The sequence below is a fragment of the Somniosus microcephalus genome, chromosome 14 (genome assembly GCF_052327205.1).
Source record: "Somniosus microcephalus isolate GS21.2 chromosome 14, FLI_Smic_1.0, whole genome shotgun sequence".
NCBI classification, from domain to species: Eukaryota; Metazoa; Chordata; class Chondrichthyes; order Squaliformes; family Somniosidae; genus Somniosus; species Somniosus microcephalus.
In genome coordinates this window covers 58,810,095-58,818,272 of record NC_141000.1, presented here as the reverse complement: position 1 = coordinate 58,818,272, position 8,178 = coordinate 58,810,095, and positions in this window count along the sequence as shown.

The window sequence follows — 8,178 nt, the reverse complement described above, 5'->3', positions numbered from 1 at the left end:
TACGGATATGAATTTTGCGCCCAATAGGTCTAGAAAGATAACAATATTTGCTCTCTAATGAAGGGACAAGACTATGCCCATGTGATAGGCTATTTGAATTAGATAGGTCATGGAGAATCAGGAAACATGCCTATACTTTACGCAGAACTAGGCTGGGTTTTCCTTTTCACAGAGTTGTCAGCTCATGCAGTGAATAGGAATGTATTGCAAGTATTCGAAAGGGAGCTGAACAGGTTCCTGCATAAGGGGGCACGGTGGCATAGTGGTTAGCACTGTTGCCTCACAGCGCCAGGGACCCGGGTTCAAATCTGGCCTTGGGCGACTGTCTGTGTGGAGTTTGCACATTCTCCCTGTGTCTGCGTGGGTTTCCTCCGGGTGCTCCGGTTTCCTCCCACAGTCCAAAGATGTGCAGGTTAGGTTGATTTGGCTATGATAAATTGACCCTTAGTGTTAGGGGATTAAATACGTGGGGTTACGGGGATAGGGTGGGATATGTGTCGGTGCAGGCTCGATGGGCTGAAATGGCCTCTATCTGCACTGTAGATTCTGTGATTCTGTGATTCTGTGATAAGGCTGATATCACTGCTTATAAAAGGTAGATGGGATGTTGGGTGATACCCTCATGGTCACTGTGGTCGTCTGGAACTCGTTTTGTTCACCTCTGGGGCGGGTGTGGGGGTCAGAGACTAATTTCCCAGAATTCTTTATTTATGAATTGCCATAGTGTTCTTTTTACCTGTTATTTTTATGCCTCTTCCAAGAGATTGCATGGCAGCTAGTGGTGGGGAGCATTGGGGATCATGATGCATAGTGGCAACATGGCAATATAGCTCAGGCTCGATGTGCCAGCTAGTCTTTTCCTGTCCATCAGTTTCATATGTTTGTAATGTCATAAGAGAAGTGCTGGAGAAGTTTAGCTTTATTTGCATCCAGTGACACCAACAAGCACTTACACGTCAATATAAATAGAGAAAGTCTTGCATGTATATAGCACCTTTCACAACCTCAGGGCATTCCAAAGCGCTTTGCAGCCAATGAAGTTCTTTTGAAGTGTAGTCACTGTTGTAATGTAGGGAAACGTGGCATCCAAATAGTGCACAGCAAGCTCCCACAAAGAGCAATGTGATAACGACCAGATCATCTGTTTCAGTGGTGCGGGTGTTGCTTGAGGGATAAATATTGGCCCGAATATAGATTGGGTAAGAAGTATGGTAAAGTTCTCTTTATTTTGCTGTAAGGACATATTTTAACCTCATAGGAGTCTATCCTCCACACTGCAGGATTATTACATCCTACACCAGCATTTTTAGTGAGTGATAGGACCTATATAGTACTGAATAGTGTTGAACAGTAGGCAATTCTGCAGTGTATCCATGAGGAATTGGGTTGAGGCTACCTGAACTAATTTCATTTAGGACCTTCACAGCCATCAGAGACAGAGGGGATCTTCATCCCATTATTAAAGTCAAAATTAGAAGCCAGAAGTAAGAGGTCCCATATACCCCACACATCATTATGTTCTGAAGTTATTAATTTATTCTTTGTGTAAATTTGTTCATATTGCAGATATTATTTTTTTATGGATTTCTCCAAGTTTCCAATACAGAAACTGAATTACAGTCAAAATGATCAGTACAAACTAAATATCAACAGTATTACATACAGAAGGAAAATTGCACATGATAAATGCATACAATATCAAAGTGTTAAGGTTTTATACTTAAGAACAAATCTTGAGGTTAGACTTACTACCAAATGAATAATGATTTGCAAAGGCCATGGAGTCAGTTAGTGTTCAAAGAGTAAAACACACTTGATTGCAGAAAACTCATATACAGATCTGAATTTAACAAAAAAATACAGGAGATTCTCTTTAAAACACACAAACCATGCTTATAGTGTATGATTTCTCTATTAGAAAGGGAATCCTAAGCAATGCTTCTTTGAGAATGTGATACATGCAAGAATGCTGCAGTAAGATTGCTATCTGTGGTGGAAATCGACTACAAATTAATTCTATAATGAGAAATTGGAATGGACTGTAACAAATGTATCACTTTGGAAATTATTAGATAAGAAATTTGAGGGTTTAGCGCCAGCCGTTGAGACCTGTTTTGTTGAAAAAATGGCGGCTGACTCGCTTCCGCCCGCTTCTGGCGGGTCCCGCAATGGCCGTGATTTCGGGGAGGTTGGTAGTGCTGCCATTGCCAGCGCTCATTCCAAATATTTAGATTAGGCAGATTATGACATCAATGAGAGTGCAACGCTGAATTGATGCACAATCTGCCATTTTGGACGTCACCGCCCCATTTAATGCCCATCCCTAATCACGACCAGCAAACCAAGCATTCAGCAGCAGGAAGGAGCCTCCAGCAGTGCTATTTAAAGGAATCAACAACTTGCAGCTGACTTCCTTTTTCAGTTCTACTGGCTCTGTCAAAGTTTGTGCAAATGTTTGGAGCTTTCTAAAGTTGTTGAGGTCACAGGGAGTGTTGCTGCAAGTGAAGAACACCTTGCTTCTCATTTAAAGGCTTCTGCTCACACCACTTGCACCCAGTCATGGGTGCTCTACTTGCAGTGACCCTCATGCTCAAATATGATAGAGAGATGGAGCAGAGACATCGAAAAAGAGGACAAGATGCTCACAGATGGAGGAGGAAGAGGGGCAGGAAGGCTCTCAGCAGGAGGCCTTATCCACCTAAGATTTCCCTAGAGCACTTCTACCTGCACTTAAGCCAGGAGTAGTGTATTAGGAGGCTCCGCTTCACCAAGGAGGTGGTCACAGAACTCTGCCAACTCCTGCAACCAGACCTGTAATCTCAGAGCAGGGCAGTGATGGCTCTCCCTGTGGCCCTCAAGGTCATCGTGAGCCTCAATTTTTTCACCACCGGATCCTTCCAGTCTGCAGCAGGCAACATAGCTAACATCTCCCAGTTCGTCGTCTATTGCTGCATCCGGGAGGTCACAGAGGTTCATTACTCCAGGTGAAGGGACTTCATTGTCTTCTCTCTGAACACGCATGTGACTTTGCCAGGATAGCGGGCTTCCCTATGGTGCAGGCCGCCATCGACTGCACACCGTATACCAATCTTGAGATGTTCCATACTGCAAAGGCTACCTCTCAATTAATGTACAGTTGTTGTACGACCATGCCCATTGCATCATAGTGGTGAATGCCCGCAAACCTGGCAGCAGTCATGATGCATTCATCCTGCGCCAGTCCGGTGTGCCAGCAATCTTCCAGTCACCACGTCAAAACAGAGGATGGCTGCTCGGAGACAAGGGCTATCCGTTCTGCAACCCCACCACTCATGGCCAGCATTCATACAATGAGAGCCATGCTGCCATCCGGAATGTCATTGAGCAGACCATTGGGGTGCTGAAGCAATGGTTCTACTTCCTTGACCGCTTGGGAAGAGCCCTCCAGTGCTCATCAGAGCGGGTGTCCTATTTTGTGGTGGTCTGCTGCAAGCTCCAGAACTTGACCATCATGAGGGAGCAGCCCTTGTCACCAGGGGTTTTGGGACCACCTCAGGAGGAGGAGGAGGAGGAAGAGAAAGAGAAAGAGAAAGCAGGCAGCAAATCCCCGTTCCAGTTGGGCTGTCTGTGAGCGCCTGATCAGGCTCCAATTCCAGTAAATAAAACCCCAGATCCCTGTTGCTCACCAATTCCCCATCATACCATTCCTCTGTCACGGAACATCACAGCGTCCTCCTGGGCATAAAGCTGAAATGAGAGCCACCACAAAACACACATTCCAAACAAAATTAATAAATTTATCAAAGTCAAATGAAAAGAACAAAGTCAACTAATCACCCTTGAGCATTCCCTTAGTGTCTGTCTGTCGTATGCCTTTTCCTATTCTAGTGCCCCTATGCAGTGCTCCCCCAGTGGCTGCAGCATGGCTGGTGAAAGGCTGCTAATTTTCAGTGTGGGAGACTACAGATTGCCTTGCAGGATGATCTCGAGAAGCTCTGGACGTGGTAGGCCCGGCTGAAAACTGCACCATCTCGGCATGGGTGGCAGCAGTCTGGGCTGGCTGGCTGACAGGCAGCAGCAAGGGCATTGGCGGAGTGGCAGTGGTGGGAGTAGGAATGCTGTGATCCTGAGAGAGGACAGCAGCTTCTTGCTCCACGGAGCCACTGCAACTCCCCCGGGGCGGTGCCTCAACAATCCTAGTAATCTGTTGGAGGGCAGATTGCTGGCCTGCTGCGACACCCTGCAAGCCCCTTTTGACACTCATAAACCCAGTGATGATGGCAGCAGTCTGAGCTTCCAGTGCAGCAGTGAGACATTGTGTCGCTTCCGCCTGTGCTACAATGGAAGCATGAGATCGCCCATCACACCAACCAGCATATTTGGGTCCACAAGGTCTCTCCCGGAATTACTCATCATTTCCATCATAGAACCCCGTGCAAGGTTGCAGCTGGACTCCTCCCTGCTCCTTGACACTGACAAAAGGCTCTCTGGCAGGCTTGCCATTGCACCTAGCATTTTCGTGTGCATGTCCATCACCATTGTTCTGAAGGCTGCCCAATCGAAGCCATCATCTGAGTCCTGCAGAACTTGTGGGCGAACTCGCCCTACAGGGAGCTGGCACCCAAGCTACCCTTTACCCCTGGCCTGGCTGTAGCCCACTCATGCTCGGTGACTCACCGCGTTCCTATCCTGCAGTGTCATTTTCTGAGCTGGTTTCTGCGAGTGTCAGATGCAGTGCTGGTGTCTCTTCTTCTTCTTCTCCTCCATCAGTGTCTTTCTCATATTCAGGGACAGGTTGGGCTGCTGGCAGTTCTTGGGCACCTGAAATCAGAAAGGCACAAGGATCAGGTTGTGGTGAGGGGAGAGTTGTCATGCCAATAAAGCGATTTGAATTGAATTGAATTGAATTGAGAGGGGAAAGCAAGATATCCATGCATACACCATCAGCAGCTTGTACGTGAGAAGAGATTGTGGGACGAAGGGTAAGTGGGACGTGAGAAGAAGGATTAGGTCTGAGCAGACCGTCATCACCAGCAATGCTTTCAACTTTGCTGCTCGACACGGACTCTGTCACAGCCCCTCCAATTATTTGCAAAATTGATTCCTCCAGGCTCTCAATTCTGGCTTGGCTGCCTCCCCTCTGCTGTTGCTCATGGCAGTTGTGTGCCACCTTGGCCTGCAATAGAAAGGGAAATGTGTCAGTGAGTGTAGTGCAATGTGTTTGGGTGATGTGCCTGCCATGGTTGAATAGCTGGCTGTGTGTTTATGATGTGAGATGTGGGTGTGCGTGTTGTAGAAGTGGTAAGTGTGTGAGGGTGAGGTGAAGCTATGAATCTGAGGTATGAGTGGTGATAGCTAGAGATTGTTGGTAGGTAAGTGATGGGGTTGTGGTGCATTGAGCAGTGTATGAGGCTTGTGGTGCAGGTGGTGGGATATGGCATCAGCTGAAGCCTTCACTCACCTTGATCAGCCTGTTGAGGTCATTAAACTTTTTTCAGCTCTGGAGCAAGGTCCTGAGGACAATACTCGTCGCCGTGAAGGATTGCGCTATCTCCTCCCAGATCCTTCTTGCTGATTACCTTTGAAGGCTTCTTGCCCCCATGCGGGTATAGGACACCCCCATCGATGTTTGTCTCCTAAGACCAAGGCCTCCCATGTGGCATCTGAGAAAAGTTTCGCCCTTTCTCTAGGGAGTTGAGCCACGACTTCTTCACACCTGACAATGAGGTGCTTCTGCAACAAAGCACCTCCCCTTTAAATAGTGGAGAGAGCCTAAACTAAACTTTATTGGTCAGTAGACTGTGCCCAATAGTGCCCCCCCCTTTCCCGTTGAGCGCTAAGCCAATCAGCAATGAATTTAGCACTGAGGTCAGCACTGCAATCATGTAAATGAGCAGGCAGCAGGAATTTTGCGTGTTGCCTGCATCACTTTGAACGGGCACAGACAAATAGCGTTGGGCGGTGCCCCCACCCGTTTTTGGGCCTTATCCAATTTCTAGGCCAAGGGCACTAACATTGAAGAATAGGTTACTTATACCTAGATGAGGCTACGCAAACTATCTTGTGATTTGTTCAACGGTAATTAAAATAAACGCTGTTTAAATATCCACAGGTGAGCAGTTGAAATAGGATGGAACAGAGAAGCCAAAATCCATTAAGGTATTAAAGATAGTCAACTTGTCCTTAGTTGGAGAAGAGACAAGATTATTAGTAACTTAGGGGGCGATTTTGTTAATGGAGGTGCGTTGGAGGCAGGACTGCTTGGTGGGTCGATGTTCCGCTTCCATCGATTTGTGGCCAACCCACGCTATTTTCCCTTGATTGACCTTGTTAAGCCCACCTAGCAGGCCAATTGAGGGAAAGCCGGTTGCAGAGAACATCAATGTAAGACGTTTCATCTGTCAAAAATTTTTGACAGACGAATTGTCATCGTTTGACAGCTCTGTGAAGCTGTCAAACAGTAACATTCTCTGTAGTTTGATGAGGTCTAGAATTAAAGACCTCATCAAACTTCTTTCTTTTACAGAAATTAGATGGTTGTTGCAGCTGAGAATGCAACAGCAATTCTCATCTGCAACACGGAGGTCCGAGACTCTCCGCATTCACACCGACTGAAGCCTGCAGAAAGAAGCAAAGGAAAGTACACTTTTACTAACACTTTGCACTTACCTCAGATACTCACCTCTCCAATCTTGCACCCATCACTTACCTTCACAGCACACTTTTGCACCCACCCCCCCTGACTCCCGCAGACCCCCTACTCACCTCACTGACCTGGTGGGTTTTGGAGCCTTCGGGAAGCCCACAATTGTGAGAGCAAAAAGGGGAGAATCCTATTTTCTGTCTGTTAACTACCTGTTAACAGGCAGTTAATAGGCTTTAATCCCTTCCCGCCTCCAAGGAGACGGGACCCGCGCGGGATGGCTACCCGCCTCCTTGCAAGATGGCATAGCCCCAAATTCTGCCATTTTCCTGGCAGTCCCGCCTCCATATCCACCTCCCCAGGGCTGGCAAAACCGCCCCCAGATTATATAAGGTACAGTGTGGTCTAGCACAAAGTTAAAACTAACTGCTGAGTTTCAGTTACATTAGTAGAGAAGAATAAATATAGTGGCAATAGTGAGGGCACCAGTTTCTTGGATGAAATAAAGGCTAACTTCACTGGAATGTCAGGCAGAGTTAAAGCAGGAATAGAAGTCGGTAGTGTAGTGTATGTACCCGTCTACCTTTAAGGAAACTATTGTATGTAACCGTTCACCTTTAAGAGAACTACTTTAGGTGTGGCACTACTTGTTTGGCTTCTGTATACTGTAATACTGACAGTGACCACACCAGTATATAAGCGTTGTGGTAGGATTCCTTGGGCAGATTTGCCCTGACCTTCGAATAGTAAAGTCCTGTTTGTTTGTTACTCCTGAAGTCTGTGTCGTTATTAACTGCACAACCCACAGACTTTACAGTGGCGACGAGTCCGATCGTACCCTGCGGCAAGACTACCAAAGCAACTAAAGAGCGTCGAAGAGAGGCAACCGCCCTCGTCGTTCTGCTGGGAGAAAACACAAGGCTGCAGCAATAGAAAGGAGGAAGACTTTAGCAACAAAAGCTTCCATCAGCAACAGGCACTGACTGTCCCTTCTGCCACGGTGCGGAGTGAGCCGATCAGCAGGAAGCAAGGCGGCCACGGAGACTGTGAGTAAGGGAAAGTGTAAAGAATATCCGGAGGATAAGGGCTGTGCACTCGACCACGGTCGAGGGGGAAAGGAGCCGGACGGAAAGTCGGGTCCAACGGCGTCGTGAGACAGCCAGACCGCGATCGGCGGGAAAGCCGGGCAGCGACCGAAGCCACGAAGCGCTGAGACCGGGAGCGTAGGCGCGGGAAGAGAGAAACTCAGCCGCAGCCGGGGAGGGAAGCACCGGACTGCGAGAGGGCTGGGAGGCGAATGGGAACCGAGCGTGCGGGAGAAACAGAGCTGACCAAGGGAGACTGCGTGAGAGCCAGTCCAGCGGCTGAACTGTTCTCCGCCAACGGGAGTACCCAGCGCCGGTAGAGCCGAGCGGGCGGGAGAGAGAGAGACAGAGCCGAGTAAGGGGAACTGTGCGAGAGCCAGCCCAGCGGCTGAACCTGTCCGCTGTGGGGAAAGCGTACCCCTCCCACCAGGGAAGAAACGCGGGAAGCCGCCATTAGGCGGAGAAGACGAC